Source organism: Camelus bactrianus, chromosome 3 (genome assembly GCF_048773025.1).
Source record: "Camelus bactrianus isolate YW-2024 breed Bactrian camel chromosome 3, ASM4877302v1, whole genome shotgun sequence".
NCBI classification, from domain to species: domain Eukaryota; kingdom Metazoa; phylum Chordata; class Mammalia; order Artiodactyla; family Camelidae; genus Camelus; species Camelus bactrianus.
In genome coordinates, this window is record NC_133541.1 from 110,740,683 (window position 1) to 110,763,639 (window position 22,957).

General features: G+C 38.3%; 1 non-coding gene across 1 annotated transcript; it reads left to right on the forward strand.

Annotated features, from left to right (window-relative positions):
• The first annotated feature begins 1,263 nt into the window (after positions 1–1,263).
• Positions 1,264–1,336, forward strand: TRNAV-AAC (transfer RNA valine (anticodon AAC)). The gene has a single exon. It is a non-coding gene; the product is annotated as a tRNA-Val (tRNA).
• Positions 1,337–22,957: the final 21,621 nt, after the last annotated feature.

Here is a 22,957-nt window from a genome sequence, read left to right on the forward strand (position 1 = left end):
TCCCCTCATAGGGCCTCTATGTCCTGTCTGTGAAACTGGACAGTCCAAACCCACTGAACATCGTGTACCACATTTGCAGGTGTGGACAACACAGCACAATGATGAAGGCTCTGCAGCCAGACTGGATTCAAACTCTAGCTGTATAACATGGCCCAAGTTTCCTGAGGGTTTACTATGTGCTGGACTCTGTCATTTTTATCCCTGACCTTGTTTAATACTCCCAACAATTGGGAGGACAAACTGAGGCAGAGAGAGGTGAAAATACCTTGCCATAAGGCACTGTACAATTAAACCAACGTCCAGGGACTTCTGGCTTCCAATAGTGGCAGAGACTGAACTCCAGCTGTAATAATTACTAACTTGGGGAATGTATTTTAAAACAGCTGTTTGAAGACTCAAGAGAGCCAGTAAAAGCAAACAGAAACTGAAGGGAATTCACACCTTGAAAGAAGGAACCCTCCGTGGTTGAGAGCTACAATTACTTGCACTTTACCGTGAAGGAATTCTCCAGTCCATGTGGTAAAATTTTTGGTGGATAGAGTTCAGGCAAAAAACTCCTATTTTATCGGCCTGAAGTGTTGGAGGAAAGAGTTTAATGTTGACGGAGTGTCTAGAAATTAAGGAGGAAATCGAGAAAGGGAAGGAGCCAAAGAGGAATGAACCCTCAAAATCTGAATAGAAAGTCTTCAAATTCTTGGCTGATTTCTGAACTGTGTATTCACGGAATGAGGCTCTTAGGAGCTAAAGAGGAAAGCAACAATTGGAAGGCTGAAAGAGGGAACAGAAACGTGGGCAACAGCAGCATCCTGCCACAGGACAGACAGCGTATGGAATTCAAGTTCTACCAAGTTACAGGGTCTTAGTAAACATCTCAAACTTTCCACTGAACTCCAGAAAAGCCATGCCTTAGGGGAAAAGACTACATCCCAACACTAAGGAATTCACCCTAGGACTAAGTATAAACCAAAAATAGACTCACTCAAACAAAGCATAAAATTAAGCCTTGAAAAGGACCAGGTGCTTCATTAATAATTTAACCCCCTGTTCAAATAAAATTCAATTCTCTTCAGAGGAAGGCAACAGAATATAGACTCTCTAAAGCATATTGTACAAAATACCCAGGACACAATAATAAAATTATTAGATATGAGATGAAATTGGAAAAAGTGACATGAGGTCAAGGGAAAAATTGGTCAGTAGGAAGAAATTCACAAATTACCCTGTATTAGTCAGAGTTCTCCAGAGAAACAGAACCAAGGATCAGATGGGTATAGCTCAGTGGTAGAGTGCCTGCTTAACATGCATGAGGTCCTGGGTTCAATCCCCAGTACCTTCATTTAAAAAAAAAAAAAAAGAACAATAAAAAAATTAAAGAAAGAAAAAACTCTTAAAAAAAGAACCAAGGAGATATGATATATAAATACATACATATATACATATATGTATATAGAGAGAGAGAGATTTGTTACACATATATTATATGATATAGAGATAAATTAAATAGATTAGATGGATAGATAGGTAGATAAAGAGATTATAATAAGAACTGGCTCACACAATTATGGAAGTTACCAAGTCCTGAGATCTGCAGGGTGAGTCAGCAAGCTGGAGACCCATGAGTGCCAATAGTTAGTTTCAGCCCAAAGAACATCACACTTGAGACCCAGGAAGAGTCAATGTTTCAGTTAAAATCTGAAGGCAAGAAAGAAGCTGATGTCCCAGTTTGAAGGCCAGGAGGAATTCTCTCTTATTCCACTGAGAATCAACCTTTTTGTTCTACTCAAAGCTTCAGCTGATCACATAAGGCTTACCCACATGAGGGAGGGCAATTTGCTTTACTCAAGTCTACAGATTTAAAGCTTAATCTTATCTACAAATACCATCACAGAAACACACAGGATAGCATTTGAACAAATATCTGGGCAGCCCTTGACCCAGTCAAGTTGACACATACAATTAACTATTACAGACCTAGATAATAAAATCAGCAGATAAAGAGATGTTTTAAAATAAACATGATAAATGTTTTAAATATTTACAGGATAAGATAGATTAATGAGGCAGGAGTTGGGGGATTTCAGTAGGGATACATAAACTCTAAAAAAGAAACAAATAGATATTTCACAGGTGTAAAAACATGATTATCAGAAGTAAAAATGTATTTGGATGAAATTAATAGGAGATTAGACAGTACAGTAGAAAAGATCCATAAATTTGAAGTAAGTTCAGTGGAAATCATCCAAACTGAAGCAAAGAGAGAAGTTATATTGAAAGAAAATTTGATGATACTTGATGATCTTTGGACATCATCAAATGACATAATCAGAATCTCAGAAGAGGAAAGAGAGATTAGGGTAGGAAAAAAATCTGTCTAAACAATAGCTGAAATTTTCCCAAAATTAACATAAACAGCATTCCACATATCCAGGCAACTCAGTAAAACTCAAGCAGGACTTTTTAAACTATAGGCCTATCATAAACAAATGCCCGAAAATCAAAGATAAAGAAATAATCTTGAACAGTCAGAGTACATAGACACATAACACACAAGGGGATAATGATACAAGTGACAGCTGACTTCTCACAGAAATATGGAGACCAGATTATATTGGAAAGACATTTTCAAAGTCCTGGAAAAGAAGACTGTCAAACGTATTCGATATCCCACTTTCAAAAATCAGAGTTAAATAAAGACATTTTGTAATACGTGAAAACTGAAAGGATCTGAAGTTAACACACTCACACTGAAAGAAATGCTGAAGGAAGTTCTGCAGGCTGAAAGGAAATGATACCAGATGAAAACATTGATCTACTGGAAAGAATAAAGAAGACTGGAAATGGTCAATACATAAGTAATTTTAAAAGGTTGTTCTTATTTATTTTCTTAAATATTGTAAAAGTCTTTGACTCTAAATAGTGGGTACTGACAATGTATCATGGGTATTATAACTTATGTATGAGGAAATATATGACAATAATAAAACTTGAGATAGGAAGGAATGTAAATGGAAGTATCCTCTTGGAAAGTTCTTACACTGAATGCAAAGTGGTATAATATCAATTCAAATTACACCATGATACATTAAGGAAATACTATAATCCCTTTAGCAAACATTACAAATATAATACAAAGAGTTAGATCTTTTAAAAGACACAAGATAGACCATAATAACTTTATTCAACACAAAAGAAGATGGGAAAGGAAAAACAAAGAACAGAGGATAAAACAGACAAGAAATAACAAAATGACAGATTAAAATCTATCCATACTGATAATTACATCAAACATATGCATTACTGAATACTCCAAATAAATGGTAGAAATTACTAGACTGGACAAAAAGTGAGAACCACTTCCACTCATTTTAAATACAAAATATAAACAAGTTGAAAATTAAAAAAAGGAAAATGCACCATGCAAAGGGTAAGCATAAGGAAACTTATGTGGGTTGTATCAATGCCACACAGACTCTATGACAGGGAGTATTCACAGAGATGAGCATGTACATTTCACAGAGGCAAAGGGTCAATTCACCAAGAAGACTTAACAGTCGTACATGTATATCCTCCTAATGATAAACTTCCAATATCTTTGAAACAAAAATTGAAAATAATAAAAGGAATTAGGCCAAGTCACGATCATAGTAGGAGATATTAATACCCCACTCTCAGGAACTGATAGAATAAGTAAGCCAAAATATTAACAAGGATGCACTCTAGTAAAATATACACCACACAGTTGACTTAAACTGAATGATATTTGTGGGACCATACATCCCACACTGAAGAACTCATACTTTTTAAATGCACGTGGAATAATCACCAAGACAGATGATATTTGGGGTGACATCAGAGAGGGCTAAAATTACACAAAGTATGTTCTCTTAGTCCAGTATAATTAATTTAGAAGCCATTAATTATGCGATATCTAGAGAATTCCCAAATACTTAGAAATTAAACATCCCTCTAAGTTATTCAAAGGTCAAAGAAGAAACCATAAAAGTAACTTTTAAATATTTCTAAAGTGAAAGAAAATAAAAATCCAACATATCAAAATGTGTGGAGTGCAATTAAAGCAGTATTTAAAGAAAGACTTGTATTTTTAAATGGTTATACAAAAAAAGAAGAAAAGTCTAAAATCAATGATCAAAAGTTTCACCTTTAAAAAAACAGCAGAATCCAAAGTAAGCAGACATATTAAAATAATACAGGTAAGAACAGAAATCAACATAATTTGTGAAGTCATAGAAAAGAGAAAATTGCCAAAACCAAAGCTCTTTTTCTGAAAAGATAAGCAAAATTGACAAACACCTAACCAGAATAACCAAGGGGGAAAAAGAGAACAGAAATCACCTGTAGTGGGTATGAAAAAGGTCTTGTCACCACAGAGCTTACAGACACTAAAACAATAAAAAGAGTCTCTTAGAGAAAACTTTATGCCAATAAATTTGACAACTTACATGAAATGAAAAATTCCTTGAAAAACAAAACTTTGCAAAACTAATACAAGGAGAAATAGAAAAGCCACAGAAGCCTACATCTATTAAAGAGGTAAAATTCATGATTAAACACCATTCCCCAAACAAAACTCAAGTCCAGATAGACTCACTGGTAAATTCTATCGAACACACAAAGAAGAAATAAAATGAATACGACAACAACTCTTCGATAAAATAAAGGAGAATAGAATTCTTTCCCACTAATTGTATGCAGCCACAGTAACCTTGCCACCTAAACCTGACAAGGACAGTATGAGAAAATTACAAATCAGTATCCCTCATGAATACAGATACAAAAATCCCCAATAAAATATTAGCAAATTGAATCCAGAAACATATATAAAGGGTAATATATCATGCCGAAGTGAGGTTTGTCCCAGGAATACAAAGTCAGTTCAACACTGAAAAATTAATCAATATAATTTACACCACTAAACAATAAAAGAAAAAGCACATATATCATCACAATGCATGCAGAAAAAGCATTTGGCAGAATTTAATACCCATTAAAGACAAAACCCTCCACAAACTAGCAATGGAAGAATATTTTCTCAATCTAATTGAAAGTACCTACCAAAAATACTACCGTTAAGTTCATATTTAATGGTGAAATACTGAATACGTTCAATCTAAGATTCAGAAAAAGGAGTCTGTCTGTTCCCACCATTTCTATTCACACTGTGCTGGAGAGGCTAGTTATGGCAATAAGGCAGAAAAAAAAGATAGAAAAGGGATAAAATTTGGATTAAAAGTCGTACATCTGTCTTTATCACAAACAATGATTTTTTACATAGAGAACATTAAGGAATCAATAGAGAATACAAACTAACAGGCATTTTCCCAAAAGACATAAAAACATATGTCCTCAAAATGACTTGTGCAGAATTTCCACAGTACCATTGTTGATAATAGCCTAAAACTGGAATGTTGAAATAGGTGAGTAGGTTAACAAATCATAGTGTGTTCATGCAATGAAATGCTATTCAGTTATGGTAATAACATGTTAATCACTTTAAGAGGGTTCATTGCTAAAAGGACGCACAAGACTCCAACAGTTTATCCTCAGGAAACAAACCTTGATATGAGCAAAGGATACAAGACAGAAATAACAGGAGGTCTCAGGTACAAGCTTCTTTATCCTTCTCTGATTGTGTTGGGTTGCCCAGGACCTGCCTTGTCTCCAGATCTCAAACCACCACTGGGACGCACGCAAAGAATCTCGGAACCAGGAAATCAAAGGTCTGCTTGGGGTAGGGATGTGTAAACTGTTTCTGCACAGAGCTTGGCAAATAGTGGGTGATTAATACATGTTAGCCTCTGTTATGGACTGAACTGTGCCCCTACACCTCAAAAATTTAGTATGTTGAAACCCTAACCCCTAATGTGTAAATTAGGAGATAAGGTCTTAAAGGAGGTAATTAAGGTTAAATGAGGTTCTAAGGGTAGGGTCCTAACCCGATAAGACTGGTGTACTTACAAGAGGAAGGAGACATCAGAAATCTCTTTCCCCATGCACGCACAGAGAGAAAAGGCCACGTTAGGATACCGCAAAAAGGTGTCGTCAGCAAGCCAAGGAGAGAGGACTCATCAGAACCCAGCCATGCTGGAATCTTGATCTCGGACTTCTAGCCTCCAGAAGTGTGAGAAAATAAATCTCTGTTATTTAAGCCATCCTGTTGTCTGTAGTGGTGTTTTATGGTACCCAGAGAAGACTAACACAGCCTTTCACACACTCCTTATCATTGTTGTTAAGCATTCTCAATAAATGCTCTTGGTTAAAGGGATGTTTTTCATTTGTTTAACAGATGAAGGTACCTGCTACATGCCTGACACTCTGTGGGGCACTAGGGCTTGAATAGTGATTAAAGCAAAGTCACTGCCCTAGTGGAGGCTACACTCTAGTTGGAGAAATACTTACTAAATGAACAACGATCGTGCAGCATCAGGGACTGATAAATGCCGTGAAGAAGGAGAAAGCAGTATCAGGGGACAGGGAGTGACAGGAGCTGCTGTTTTATACTGGATGGGCTAACATGTGTCTAAGCAGAGACAGGAATAAAGAAGAGGAGACGGAGTGGAAATATCTGGAGGAAGAACTCCCACTTAAGTAGAGAGGGAAGAACCAGCACAAAGTCTCCCAAACGGCAATGTATGTGTCAAATTCAAGAAATAGCAGAGCCGATGTGGCTGAGGCAGAGGGAGAAAAAGGAAGAAGAGGGGGAAAATAGGTGAATGGGAGCAAGAGGTGAGATGGGCCACAGGAGGAACTCAGGCTCTTATTCTGAGAGATGGAAAGCTACTGGGGTGTTAGGCAGAGATCAACCTGACTTGACTTATATTTGTTTTTTTAAACATTTTTTATTGAGTTATAGTCATTTTACAATGTTGTGTCAAATTCCACTGTAGAGCACAATTTTTCAGTTATACATGAACATACGTATATTCCTTGTCACATTTTTTTCACTGTGAGCAACCACAGGATCTTGTATATATTTCCCTGTGCTATACAGTATAATCTTGTTTATCTATTCTACATTTTGAAATCCTAGTCTGTCCCTTCCCACCCTCTGCCCCCTTGGCAACCACAAGTCTGTATTCTATGTCTATGAGTCTGTTTCTGTTTTGTATTTATGTTTTGTTTGGTTGGTTTTTTTAGATTCCACATATGAGCGATCTCATACGGTATTTTTCTTTCTCTTTCTGGCTTACTTCACTTAGAATGACAATCTCCAGGAACATCCATGTTGCTGCAAATGGCGTTATGTTGTCGGTTTTTATGGCTGAATAGTATTCCATTGTATAAATAGACCACCTCTTCTTTATCCAGTCATCTGTTGATGGACATTTAGGCTGTTTCCATGTCTTGGCTATTGTAAATAGTGCTGCTATGAACATTGGGGTGCAAGTGTCATTTTGAAGTAGGGTTCCTTCTGGATATATGCCCAGGAGCAGATTCCTGGGTCCTATGGTAAGTCTATTCCTGGTCTTTTGAGGAATCTCCATACTGTTTTCCACAGTGGCTGCACCAAACTGCATTCCCACCAGCAGTGTAGGAGGGTTCCCCTTTCTCCACAGCCTCTCCAGCAGACTTGACTTATATTTAAAAGAGTCACCCTTGGATACTGTGCTGCTGAGTGAAGGATGGACTGGGAACTGGGGGTGGGGGGTAAAGGTGGCAGCAGGGAGGCCAGTTAATGGTTTACTGCAACAGTCCATGCAAGAGGTAATGGTGGGCTAGTCTAAGGCAGTCAGGGTGGGATGGTGAGAAGAGGTCAGACTCTAGACATATTTCCAAGGAGAAGGATTTGCTGCTGGATTGAATGTGGAATATCAGAGAAAGAAAGGTGACAGGGATGAAATCAAGGATATGGACAGAGGAGGAAGGACCCTTGCAAGGAGACAAGAGGATGTGGATGTTTATACTTGGCCTTGCTTCTAACCTGCTATATGACCCCACACCTCGCTGGTGTGTTAGATGATAAATCTTTCAAATGGGATTAACTGCACTTGCCATGTCTCTAAGAAACATGTGAAGATCAAATCACACTCAAAATGCTTTGAAAAAGAAGCAGCACCAACACTAAAAGGTCATCCTCTATTTATCCTCAAGCACAGAACCTCCTCAGCTGCTGCTCCTGCCTCCCTGCCTGCCCTGTCTTCCTCACCTCCCTGTGAGGCAGGGATGCAGCAGGTCATAAATAATGCTGATGCAGAAACCATCACCACCTCGGGCAGGAGACAGCATGGGGCCCCCTGTAAGTGATGACAGCCCAGTAACCAGCCTCAGGAGGCTCAGGACAAAGAATTGCTCACTTTCCTGGCACAGGCATCCCTGAAAATGATCAAGTGAACAGGATCAGCGGCTTTTTGAGGACACCGCCTCTGCCTCTAGCTGCCCCCGTGTGAAACAGCCAGAGCACAGCGTGCCATGTCCCTCCACCGTGCTGTGCCCCTGATCTTCAGGGCAAGGAGTCTGGGCACTCGTGGGGAAGATTTAACCTCAATTCAAGTTAAACCGGAAGTGGTCCCCTGGACTCCCTGTTCCTGCTCTATTTTTATTCATACACCCACCATCACTTGATACACAATATATTTTATTCATTGTGTCTCTCACCCCCATCTATAAGATATAAACTCCTTGAAAGCAGGGACTTCTGCCTGCTCTGTCTACTGCTCCATTCTAAGTGCCCAGAAGAGGGTCTGACATACAGCAGAGGCACAACAAATCTTTGTTGAATTAACTGATAGATTTTTTTTGCAAAGTCCTTAGGCACTTCTGGGCATCACATTAAAGATTTTCTTTTTTTAAAAGAAAATGTATAGACATTCACAAAATTTTGTCATATAAATTCAGGGGGTTTACAGAACCCTGAAATCCACCCAGCAATCAATCCTTTCAAAAATCCGCAAGATAGTGGAGAAATGGGACCAGAAGCCCCAAATTCTAGATTCTAATCCTAGCTTCACCAACAGCTTGCCGAGTGGCTTTGGACAAGTCACTTCTGTAATCTGAGCCCCATTCTTCTGATCTATGAAACAGCTGGGATGGACAATGTGACTTACCATATCCCTTTTAGATCTGACATTTTAAATTTTCTACTGCTGGAGAATTACAGTTCTCTAATGCAAATCTTTCACTCTACAGGTGGGAAAATTCAGACCCAGGAAAAAGCACTAGCCAGTCCACACGAGACCCCTTCCATACTATTTCCATGGACTTTCCAATTGGAAAAAGACTTTGGGTAGATGTGGTGTGTTCGCAAATGCATCTCTCTTGCTGCCCTACGTCCTTGCTTCTGAATGAGCCCTCAACTTGGTGAGCAAAACCTAAGGAAATCTTTTGCTGGCCCCTGCTGCTAGGAAAAAGATGTTCTTAGCGATGAAAAGGGCTTTCCCTCCTGTAGTGCACAGGCCCCCAACTCTCTGTGTGTTACATGCCACACTTAGGGATCAGGATCTTTAATACAGTCAAGTGCAGGAAAGAACAGCTTTGTAACTGCACTCATTTCCTGCGGCTGCTGTAACAAATTACAACAAACTGATGGCTTTCAACAATAAACATCTATTCTCTTATAGTCCTAGAGGCCAGAAGTCTGAAATCCATTTCACTGAATAGAAATCAAGTGTTAGTGGGGCCACATTCCCTCCAGAGGCTTTAGGGAAGAATCCGTTCTGTTTTTTTCCCCAATTCCTGGGGGCTGTTGTCAACACTCCTGAGCTTGTGGTCCCTCATTTCAGCCTTTGCCTCTGTGGCCACGTTGCCCCCTCTTCTTTCATGTATATGAAATCTCAACTCTGCACCATTTTTGTCTGGATGCTTGTGATCGGACTTGAGGCCACCCATATATTCCAAGATGATTTCCTCATCTCAAGATCTTTACCTTAGTAACATCTGCAAAGAGTTTTGTTTTGTTTTTTTCAAATAAAGGAACATTTACAGGTTCCAGGAATTAGGAGGTGAACATATCTTTGGGGTGCTCACCCAAGACATCTGGCCTGGACAGTAACATCCCTGTCCCCACTGTTACCCGGATATGAAGACAGGTCCTTCCTGTCTTATTATTCTCCTTGTATATAGTTTTAGAAAGTTACTTCAATTCTTTTTACTATCATCATTATTATTATTATTATTATTATTATTATTATTATTATTATTATTATTAATTACTTTAGAAGGAGGAAATTTAGAGAAGAGAATAAAGAGGGGTCTCCTTCCTCCCTGCTGGTGGAGGGGCAAACTCTTCCATGCTGGCTGAAAACATTAGAAGTCAGACCCATGGATATTCTGGTGGTCAGACAATCTGGGTAAATGACTACTAGAATGAAATCTGTCAGCAGAGCCTGGCAGGAGAGGCATGAGCCACCATCCTCATAGTTCACGGTAAGAGACCCAAAGAGTTACTGGGGAAAAGGAGAAATTAAGTAATGGTGAAGACCCTTGGAGCAAATCTTTTAGAGATTTTCAGTGGCTTTTTACCATGTGTCCAGTTGTTCATGGTCAACTTCTCTTTACATAAAGGGACTCCAAACCTCAGGCCAGGCTCCTTTCCTGGAAGGACAAATAGCCAATTAAGAAGTCCACTGCTGGGCATCCATACTGCCTTCCCCAGCCCCACCTACTTTGAGGCCCGGCTGAGTGCTCTGACTGCAGGGCCCTGATAGAAACCCACCAAGTTGTTCAGTACATGCCTCTCAGGAAGCAGGATGGAGACAGAAATGCTAGAGGAAGATGCTCAGAGTCTGACTTGACACCACCATACGTCCCCGTAAGTGAGAACCGTTAAAAAAAAATCGCAGATGAAATAAGAAAATCTTCAAAGCATAAAGTTGCCCCAGATTTGTGGCCTTGCATTAAATGCACTGCATTTGCTGTGCAAGTTCCCATAATTGGCTAAGAAATCACACAGCTGGGGCTTTCACTCAGCCCAGGGAGATGGAAATGACTTGTAGTCCCTGCAAACAGAGGTTTTTCATGTCTCTCCCCAGGGTAACCCGACTATTTGCTGCCACACAGAGCACATTACTGCCCCGATTTGTTCTTTTTACCTTCCTCAGGAGACAGGATGCCGCAGGAAAATATTCCTCTCTTACAGATGCCATATGTGTCCTCCTACTGGTCTCCCCCAAAGACTACTTGCCACTTAGTCTCTCTCGGACGACCCCTCTTCCCAAGCCCTACTCCTGAGAGCCGAGACAGCCTACATCATTTTTCCCCTGGGTTATTAAATGATCTTCTCAAGGATCTCCCCGCTCCAGCCACACCCCCACTCCATCCTGCACATCCGAAGATTATACCTCAGCTTCATCATGTCACACTCCTGCAGGGAACCCCCCACTGCCAACCACCACCACTCTGTGGGAAGGTTCCATCAACTGTCAGGTTTAACACTAAGTATCATAATATGAAAAACATTTAAGCTACTGGAGATTGCCAACAATATATTCATTCCATGTATTAGATTAAATTCAAAGATGTCCTTTAATAAAGCAAGTCACTGTTATTGACTCATCCTGATACAATTTCTCAAGTTAGGGGGAAAATGGGTGGATTTTTTCAGCCAGCAAAGTGGGGACTGTATATGACTCATGGCTTTTTACCTGTGCTCTTCATTTTGCAACAAGTATGAGTTACCGAAGTGGTATGAAGTTGAGTTTACAGGGACTTCCATTTTGTAGAGTTTCACTGCCAGGTTAAACCATATTATTAAATCTCTGTTTGGCATCCTCATCTGGTAGTAATGACCCGATGAACTGTTGCCGAATTTGAGTGTTTATGAGAGAATGCTTTAAAATACAGGAAATGAGAGAAGTCAAAGGCCAATGCAGGTGAAAGATTTGCCAAAGCCAGCTCACTAAATGATCAGAAGGACATGTCATCCCCATCAGGCTGCCAGAGACAGTGAAAACTCACTATAGCTTTGAACATGAGCATCAAATCAAAACTCCTAAGAGCATCAAGCAGGTGTAGCCATAGTGGAGCTGCTTCTCATGCCAGCATCTCCATGTTGCAGGCGCAGCCACGGGATTCATGGGTTTTCCAAACAGCTGACACTCCTCCTGAACACTGAGGAGGTCAGCTAATTTTAAATATGGAAAACAGCACAGAAAGATGACAGAAGAATGAACAGTTTCTTTCTCTCCTCATTGCACATGATTAAGAATACTATAAGAAACACCCAAAGCATCAACAAAGCTATTACTATATCAAAAGAAAACTGATAATAGAAGCAAAATTTGCTGTAACATATACATATAAATTATGTCAAAACTCATAAATTCTATGACTTTTTTGTTTAACAACATAATGTAACAGAATTTATTTATGCCTATTTTTTCATGAAATATTCTCACTTCTGTGTAAGCAGGGTGGATATCTAAACCCCAAACTCTTTTCCTAAGATGAAATTTAACTGTGAAAAGATTAGCCAATTTATTTTCCTTAATCAGTTTATTTATTTTCCTTATAAACTGCAGTGTTTTAAGAACTTTCAGAATTTCATTTTGTTGTTGCATGCTTGTTAAATTTGTTTACAAATACCAGAATAAAAAAGAGTATGCCAATATTTGCTTGACTTCCTTGAAAATGTGAGTTTTGTGTCTGCTGGGTACGGGGTGAGTTGGGAGGTGGTATCAAAATCCACACATGGTTATGACATTTTGTTGTGCATGTAAATGTCAAATTTTCTATCTATATCATCCAACAAATGGAAAAAAAGGACAGAATTGCTAGGTTTTCACTTCCATATCTCAATGACTTTTCAGTCTTTTCTGTACTCCCCAACTGATAACATTTGTTCCATCTGTATTGCTTTTCCCACCACCCACAGAGTGCGTCTTGCTTCCATGCCTTTCCGCCTTTGTGTCTGGCTCTCCTCCCACCCAGAAAGCCCTCCCTGCTCCTCTCCATCTTCCAATACCAAGCTCAGTTCCCGTATCTCGCCTCCAGGAAGCATCCTCTGGACACCATCTGCCAACACTTCTCATACATCAGCATACATAAAGAGAAGGAAGGAGGAGAAAGCACATTTAAAGTCCTGACCACTCCCCAGAGATTCCGACTCAGTAGATCTTGGAGACCAAGAATCTGTATCTTAAAACCTCAGTAAGTCAGAATAAGGTACAGATGGTCCACCAACCATGTGAGTCACAGCAGTGATTTGCCTGCCATGACCTTGCCCTCTAACACATGAACAACGACTCAGTTAAACCTCATTCCATCTAGGTCTATACTGTGTACCCACCAGACCGCCTTCTTTCCTTTCCGTGTTCTAGGACATGGAAAATAAATAATAATAAATAAAGCTAAGTTGATGTCAATGGATACTCAACACAATGTTGACAGGCTTTCTGAATTATTAGCAAATGCTGAACCCTCGGATGTCACCATATTTGATTCAGAATTCCAGGCTCCGAAGTGCCGCTTCCCACACGTGGCATTCCTCCATCCTTCCTCATGATTTAGACATGGTTCATTCCCTACTGCAGATCATCATAGCAACTCTGCAGGTAACATAAATTCTGTCACATTATGTTGTCAAATAAAAAAGTTATAGAATTTACCAGTTTTGACATATAATTTATACATATGTGTTGCAGCAACTCCAGATCATCCTGCTGGAGAAGCCTGAGGGTAGATTTAACGTAACGGCATTCTGGTGGCTGAAAGATAATGTCCAGTTGATGTGCCCAAAAGGTTAAACACATCCAAAAAAAAAAAAATCCAATGTATTCTGTTTTCCAGAAAAAGTGATTTTGATTAATGATACCAAACACATCCCTGACTAGAATGGTAAGCAGGTTGGGGTGGGATGAGGTGTAACCCATCTCTGGTGACCAGAGACTATTAGAGCTGGGAGGATACACAGCAATCTATCCATATTCACACAGAGAAATCCTCTTGCTAAAGGGGAAAGAAAATGTGTGTGAGTCTCCTGCTATTCCAGGCTAGCTCTTCTCCAGGTGCCCTGGCCACACTCCTGTCTTTGACTTCTAGGACTTTGCTCCATCAATAACACCTTATTCATTCTTTTAAAAATCAAGTGTATTTTCTCTTAATCATAAAAATATACACAGGCTTTCTTCTTCTAGACAAGAGCCAGGAACCTTCTTCCAATTCCCAGAAAAGTATGGAAGGGGACTCCAACCATGAAGGCACTCTGGGGAAGCTGAGCTGAAAGATGGGTCCTGGAGACATCAGATGCATCCCTGAATTAAGCCAAGCTGTGCTTTTTAGTACGAATGAGCCAATGAGTTGTCTTTTTAAAAAAAATACAAATTCACTGCTGAAATACTAGAAAAACACCAAAAAAGGACAAAGATAAAACATTTATAAACTCACTGTCCAGAGATAATGTTCAAGTATGTCTTTTTAGCATTTGTCCTATATACATACATATTTATAGGTTTTACAAAACGCTATTCTATGAAGAGCCTTGTGAAATATGATCATTTCAAATTTTGGTAATATATCACGAATATTTTCTCATCAATATGATTGACGAGATTTTTATAAATCTCATCCATTTCATTAATGGATGACCATATTTTACCAATTCCATACTGTTGGCCTTAACTTTGTTTAAAATTTTTTACTATCCTAAAAAACTTTTTATTTATTCATGGGCAACATCTCTTAATATTTCCTTCAGATAAATACCTAAAGATGATATTGCTGATTGAGAAGTGCATTGTTCCTCAATGTTCATACATTATTTACAATTATTTACAATTGCCAAGGTCTGGAAGCAACCTAATTGTTCAACAGATGAAAGGATAAAGAAAATGTGGTACGTACACAAACACACACACACACACACATACATACACATACACACAGAGAGAGAAATACTAGTCAGCCATAAAAAAGAATGACATTTTGCCATTTGCAGCAACATAGATGGACTTGGAGGGCATTATGCTAATTGAAATAAGTCAGACAGAAAAGACAAATACTATATGATATCCTGTATATGTGGAATCTGAAAAATACTACAAACTAGTAAATAAAACAAAAAAGAAGCAGACTCATAGATACAGAGAACAAACTAGTGGTGATCAGTGGGGAGAGGGAATGGGGGAGGGCAATGGCGGGACAGGAGATAAGAAAAAAAAAGGATTATTGTGGGATTGTTATGAAATCATGCATGTGAAACTTTTGAAAATTGTAAAGCACTATAGACTAAAGAATCTTACATCAACTAAAAAAATAAAGAATAAGCAAATTTTAAAAAAAGAGCAGTACATTATATAAAGGCTTTTGGACTACCTTACCTCTGCCTTAATTTCCTCTCAATGTCCCACAGGTACAGTCAGTTCAGCTGTAACACTTGCTTTGAAAACCAATTTGCTGCAGTATGATAGATATATTAGGGTATTTGGTACATATTTGAGCATAATGCAAATTTTACATTTGCTCATGTATAATTCCCTCTACAAGAAACAAAATGCACACATGAAATCACTCACACATCTATCAGCTGCCTCAGTTCATCAAATGCATGATGAGCCGCATCCACCCACATGGATGTGTTACAACTGTCCTCCAATCAGACAATCCTGTTTTCACTTCACCAACATTCACAAATGCAATCTTTCTGATGCCCATCTCCACAAGCAAAAGTTCAGGTCTTTAGCAAGGTAAAGAGCCATATTTACTGCAGTTTATATGCATTTCTCAACCATTTAACGTGTATAAAACTATGCTACCATTTTTGCACGTCACATGCGACACATGTCCCATCATAACAGAACTGACTGGTCCGAAACGTAACATAGCTGAAACAATCTCAATTTATAATCACTGCACAAACCTCCTTTGCCAGGTCATCTCAGGAAATGCTATTAGCATCCACCGTTACCAAGTTTGAAGTCTCCTCCTGCCCCATGATCAGACATAGAAACAGCAGGTTCCCTTTATTATGTGCTTATTAAACAACAGGGAGAGTGCTGAGTGTTATCCTCCTTGATGTGCCATCAGATCAATTCTAGTTCCAAAAGATTCATCAGATTCATTCCATTTTTTTCCATTCCCGCTCCCTCCGTTCTGTTAGGCTCTCGTTAACAACTGCATGTCCACTAACACATACCAAATTTCTCTGCCCCAGTGCTTACATTACACTGCTTCCTCTGCATGGAACGACCTTCCTCCTTTCTAATTGAATCTTTCACCATTCTGTAGTGCCTTTCTTCATTCCCAGTATATTTTCCCATTTTGGTATTGCTTATAACATAACCCTATATAATGCTACTGTTTAAAGTCTGATATTAATATAGTTTTATCAGCATTCTTTGGTTAGTCTTTGTTCATTATGTATTTTTTTAACTTCATTCTCTTACTTTCAACCTGTGCATGCTATTATGATTTAAGTGCAGATCTTGTACATTTTTTAAATCCAATCTGTCCATCTTTAACCTTGAACTGGCAAATTTGGTGTATTTACACTAGCTGTGGTTTTCCTACATTTGGAGCTGTTCCTACCGTCTTAATTTATTATTTCTTTTCTCCTCTTTTCCTATATTTCTTTTCAATTCTTACTTATTTTGAATTCTAATATAATATAAAATTAGGAATTTAGCACATTCTCAGGCTATTTGATCTATTGACATTACCTAGACTTTAATTCTGGGCTACTAAAGACATATGCTTTCATTCTCTTTCTCTATCTTAAAAAAGTTGAAAATATTCAATGGTCTTCCTGCAACCAGGATTCTATTGAAAAGTCTGTCTTACATGAATTCCTTTGCATGTGATCTCTTCTTGTCTGAAAACTTTAGAATTTATCTTTATCTTTGATATTCTTAAACATTATTGTAATATTCTTTTTTCTTCTTTGGTACTCCGTATACCCCTTCAATATGAGATAGTTCTCTTTTTAATTGAAAATTTTATTGAGATAACTGTAAATGCACAGTTGTAAGAAATAATAAAGAATGATGCTGTAGACCTGGCTCAATTTCCCCAAATGGTAGTATTTTACATACAGAAAGATTTCTGCTTGATTACTTTTGTGATTGGTTGTTTTTATTTCATACTCTTAATATTTATCCTGATCTCTTTTTTTTCCCCATGGAGGTACTGCGGATTGAACCCAGGACCTCGCACCATGCTAACCATGCACTCTACCATATCCACCCTCTGTACTGATCTTTTTTTAGGCTAATTTGAGATTCTTGGTCTTTTGGCTTATTCTTCTAATATTTCTGCTTCTAACAGAATCATGATTCAATCTGTTTTTTATTTTTAACATCATGTCTCTCAAAAGTCTTGTTATGTTGGCCTGAACCTGGGGTTATCAGCTACTCTGCCAGATTTTGAACCCAGGAAAAGGCCTGAACCCTGTCAATGTCACCCACAGAGGCTCGGGATGGGAGGAGGTGGCATAGAGCCCCTGGCACCAGATCACCACTGTTAACTCTCCATACCTCACAACACAACTGTTCATGAATGGACTTTAACTTTTACCCGTCCCCACGCACCCCCGGCCACTGGCCTGTAAAAATACTAGGAGGAAAAGCTCTTCAAATTGAAATGCACCACTTTTGGGATTAGAGGAGGACATGGGGAAGCAAATGACCTAATAGTGAGCCCCACTGATTTTTCTCAGCTTCTCACAAGCACAGGACATCGGCTGTGCCCTGACTTACTCCTGAGGACACCTGGACCAGAGGTCTGAGCCACCACAGATGGCAGCACAGCTAGCCCCCGAGTCATGGGGTAGGGAGAAGAGGAGAACGTCAACACTGGGAGACGCTGAAGTTGCCCAGTGTCACTCAAGAAGTTTTAAGCATAATGGGAATGCGGGGATGGACATTTTTGATGGCTACTCTATGACCCAGAAGGACGAATAAATCGAGTTAGACTTGTTATTGATAATAAAACTTTACCCTACAGACAAGTGAACCTAACTCCCCAGAAGAGGCAACTCTTAATTCTATGGGAATGCCAGAGGAAAGGCAAGGAGAGAAAGAACTTAAAATTCTGAAGGTTCGTATATGAGCCCATGAGAAACAGACAAGAAATGGTGAAAATCTTAGGGAAAAGTAACTTTACCTATTTTACTTGCTTTTTCTTCATCAATTCTCGTATACTTAGGTGATAAAACTGAGCTTAGCAAAGAGATTGGAGACTGGTGCCTAATCCAAAGAAGGGACCACAGGCTTTTCCAAATTGTGGGCATAAACTATCCAGGTCTAGCTACTCCTTCTCCTGCCCATTTCTGATTAGCACTCTGGAGAATGGGCTTTTGTCTTCCAACAAACAATTTCACCTCCCAGAATGCTTCTCTGTGCCTCTTCACACCAAATTCTGTCATCCTCCAAAAATTTTCAATAATAACAATAACAATTTGGGTTTTTTTTAATTTTTCAGTTGATTTTCAACATTGTGTGTTTTAGATGTACACCAAAGTGATTCAGTTATGCATATATATTCTTTTTCAGACTCTTTTCCATTATAGGTTATTATGAGATATTGAATATATTTCCCTGTGCTATACAGGTCCTTGTTGTTTATCAGTTTTATATATAGCAGTGTGTATTGTTAATCCCAGACTCCTAATTCACTCCTCTCATCTTTTTCCCCTTTTAGTAACCATAAGTTTGTTTTCCATGTCTGTGAGTCTTTTCTGTTTTATAAATAAGTTCATTTGTGCCATTTTTTTAGATTCCACATATAAGGGATATCATATATTTGTCTTTCTCTGTCTGACTTACTAAGTATGATAACCTCTAGGTCCATCCATGTTGCTGCAAATGGCATTATTTCATCCTTTTTATGGTTGAGTAATATTCCACTGTGTGTGTATGTGTGTATGTATAAAGAAGATGTGGTGTACACACACACATTCATCTTTTGATGGACATTTAGGTTGCTTCTATGTGTTGGCTACTGTAAACAGTGCTGCACGTGAACACTGGGGTGCATGTGTCTTTTTGAATTAGAGTTATCATTCTTATCCAGATATACCCAGGAATTATACTGCTGAATCACATAGTAACTTTGTTTTTAGTTTTTAAAGGAACCTCCATACTGTTCCCCATAGTGGATGCACCAATTTACATTCCTACCAACAGTGTAGGAGGTTTCCCTTTTCTCTACACCATCTCCAGCATCAATTTTTAATTGATAACATGCATTATAGAAAGTCCGTATTGAGGAAGGCACTGTGTTAAATATTCATTTGGATAAATTCCTCACAAGAATCCTATTAATTATAATCTCCATTTTACAAATGAGGAAAGGCTTTAAAGGGTGAGTAACTTGCCAAAGATCACCACGTCAGTAAGCAATAGAGCTAGGCTTTAATTCAGGCAGACCAACTACAGAAACTGACCTCTGAAAGTTCTTCCCACCTTTCCTGGACACCCAATACAAGAGTGGCTGTGCCATGTGTCTTAGTGCTTGTCTATGTTTAATATAGCAAATGATCTATTCATTTATATTATACTATGATAATCTCAGGCCTGTGGTCTTCATCTCTCTAACAATGTTTAAAAAACATATTTCAAAATTTTGTTCTAACTTATTGGTGATCACTAAAAGCAACATCACCAGACATGATCATGGAGTTTCAGTATTCCTGGGCCCCCATTGGGCTCCTCCATTTGAATCAGCAACATTGCAGAGCATGAGCTGAAGAAGTGTCTACCAGTTAGCACTCAAGTCTATGAATGCCAGGCAACTTTACTTTGTCTTCCCACCCATGACATCCTTTGCAAGTCAAACAACACTAACTGATATTCATATTTACAAATTAGAACACGAGGACTCAGAGAAGTGATTGGCCAAGTTCATGCATCTAATAATTAATTTCTAGTGTGAGGTTGGTGGATGGTACAGAGCTGGAGTCAAACTCATGCATCGCCATTTACGTTCTCAATACCCTTGAAAAGGTGACTTGAACTCTTGAGTTTAGTTTCCACATCTGTAAAGTAGAGATAACACTTTCTCTTTGATAGGATTTTTATCAAGAAAAGATATTGTTTGGAAAGCAACTAGCACTCCCTGGACCCTAATAGGCACGCAATACATAGTTGCTTTTATGATAAGGACATAGTAAGTATAGTGGATAAGAACATAGGTTGGGAGTCAGAAAGACCTAGATTTAAGTCCCAGCTCTGCCATTTATAAGCTATTTGACCTCGGACAATTTACATAACTTTTCTAAGCTTCAATTTCTTCACTTAAGGCTAAGATAAAAAGACTTTCAAGCCCTACCATGATAGAGTAGCTTCTACTGGACTAGCTCCCCTGCCAAATAAAAATATAAAAGCTGCACAAAATATGTATAAAATATTTGAAGCTATCTTAGAATAATCAGTGCAGGCAGAAAATGGTGGGGCGTGGGGGCTATGATTGTGGAGAGATTCTAGAAAGGGCTATTTGTTCTGGCTCTCTTCTTTGAGAGCATTTCCCAAATTATAGTGTAGGTAAAAAGAGCCCAAGAAGAAAACGGTAGCCTTACTGGGCTGAAGAGACTCAAGTCAGTATTCAGGATTCACAAAGCAGCCAGGATTTGAAGGCAAAATGGCAAAGAAAATAGAATCTGGGCACTGGGCATATATTCCTCTCAAATTATTGATCACATGCTAAGATGTGCTATGCAAAGAAAGACTCTCAGGCAACCAGTAGGAAAAGAAAAAGAAAAAAAAATTGAAGCCTAAAAATATGAGCAAATATTTCAGCCATCATATAATGCTGAAAAGGTGGACTTCAAAGTTTAAGTCCCATCAAAGTGAACAAGCCTTTGTAAAGATCCTAAGGTACCATGAGGGTCATATCCTAGGAAAAGAGCCACACCCCAGAGGTACAGACAAAATTGAAATAGGCCAATCAGAAGAAAGCCTATGACAAGATCAAGCTGACTCACCGAGACTGTCTGCTTGCTAGGAGAAACACTGACCACTTTGGAAGAGGATAACTTCATCTAGAACTTTTACAATTTTTTATCCATAACATCCATTTAAAAAAATTATGACAAGCTTAAAAAAAAAAAGAAGAAAAAAAAAAAAAACAGGACCAAATAACTTAAAAATCAAAAGAAATGGGTCAGTAGAAATAGTCCCACAGATGAGTCAGTTAGTAAAGGTATCAAAAAGGAACTTCAAAGTAACAATGATTAATATGTTCAAATAATAAATAAACATATATTCACCAAAGACCTGGAATCTATTTTAAAAATCAAATGAAAATTTTAGAACTGAAAATACCATAACTGGTAGTAGAATTTGAAACAAAGGTTTAGTGGAAGATAAGAAAAAGGAGAACACAGGATTAGTGGGTTCTCTTGTGGGTTTAAAAAACACATGTAGAATTCCTGGCTTACAGAAAATAAAATGAGTGTAGATTTAAAATATATAACAACAAGAGCACAAAAGGTAAAGGGGTTAAATGGAGTTACACTGTTGTTAGGTCCCTAATCGAAGGGAGTCTATGATAAATCCAGGAAGTATAATGTAGTTCTGGGAAACCAGTAAAGGAATAATAAGGCAATGTCTAATTAAAAAGCTAACAGGAAAGAAAATAATGTAATAATGAAAATAATTGATTAATCTCCCCCCAAAAAAGAACAAAGATAAATCAAATAGAAAAGAAATGGCAAGCTCATATAATTAAACTCAGCTATCTTAGTAATTAAATGTAAATTGACTATTTCAATTAAAAGACATACATTGTCAGACTGGACAGATTTTGTCAGAAAGCAAAATCTAAGTAGAGTTGTTTAAAAGACATACTGTTTACCTATGAGGACACAAAAGGTTCATTGTAGAGGGTACATAAACTGTATCTTTGAAATAGATTGAAGCTGGCAAACCAGAAGAATGTTTTTTATAAGCTCAAAATTAGACTCACAGACATATTAAACAAACTTAACAGTTACCGGAGGGGAAAGCGGGTGGGAAGGGATAAACTGGGAGTTTGAGATTTGCCAAATATTAACTACTACATATAAAATAGGTAAACAACAGGTTTCTTCTGTATAGCACAGGGAACTGTATTCAATATCTTGTAGTAACTTATAATGAAAAAGAATATGAAAAAGAGTCTATGTATGTATATGTGTAACTGAAACATTATGCTGTACACCAGAAATTGACACATTCTGAACTGACAATACTTCAATTTTTTTAAAAAATGAGGGGAAAAGATAATGGTTCTTTACAACCTAGCTGTGTGTCTTAAACCTCTGTGATCATGAGAATCACCTGGAGATGGGGTAAAATGCAGATTCCTGAGCCCACCTCCTACCACCAACCCCAGAGATTCTGATTCCATGGGTGTGTTTAATTCTTAGCAGTTCTGAGGCTCACAGCTTATTAGCCTAGCACACTGATGCCGTAAGAGCAGGATGTTGGTGATTTTAGGAAGTGTACAATGTGACATTAAATAACATTCATGTACAGCATAAGAAAGCCATTTCCTTTGCAAAATCTTTTAGTCTTTCTATGGATACCTAGAAGGTATTTGAAGCTGCTATGTCTTTTGCTTCCCTTAATACATGCTCACCTTCCCACAACAAAGAAATTCAGAGCTTTCAACATGCAAAATACTGAGTTCGAATTTAACAACACTGTTTTACATATTAGCTACTTTCCATTTATGGTAACTGACATGGTTTCTCTTTTCCTTAGTGATACAAAGTTTCTACAGAAAATAAATTCATTTACATATGTTGAGTAAAAAACTACTATAATAATGCAGATGGGACACAGATAAGACAAAAAATGTAAAAATGATATAGCAAATGACTGAAGTTTAGAAATCACTACCCCAAAAAAAAAAAAAAAATGCAGGCTCAAACTGTCATAAGTCTCCTTTCCCACATCATCTTCCACGACTCCACGTACCCTTGAATGGTATTCTCATGAGGTACCCGCTTATGTGATCTGCTCCCTATGCAAGCCATGTACTTTCAGGTGTCAGGACCTGTTCTCCTCTTTTCCACTTGCTGAGTCATCCT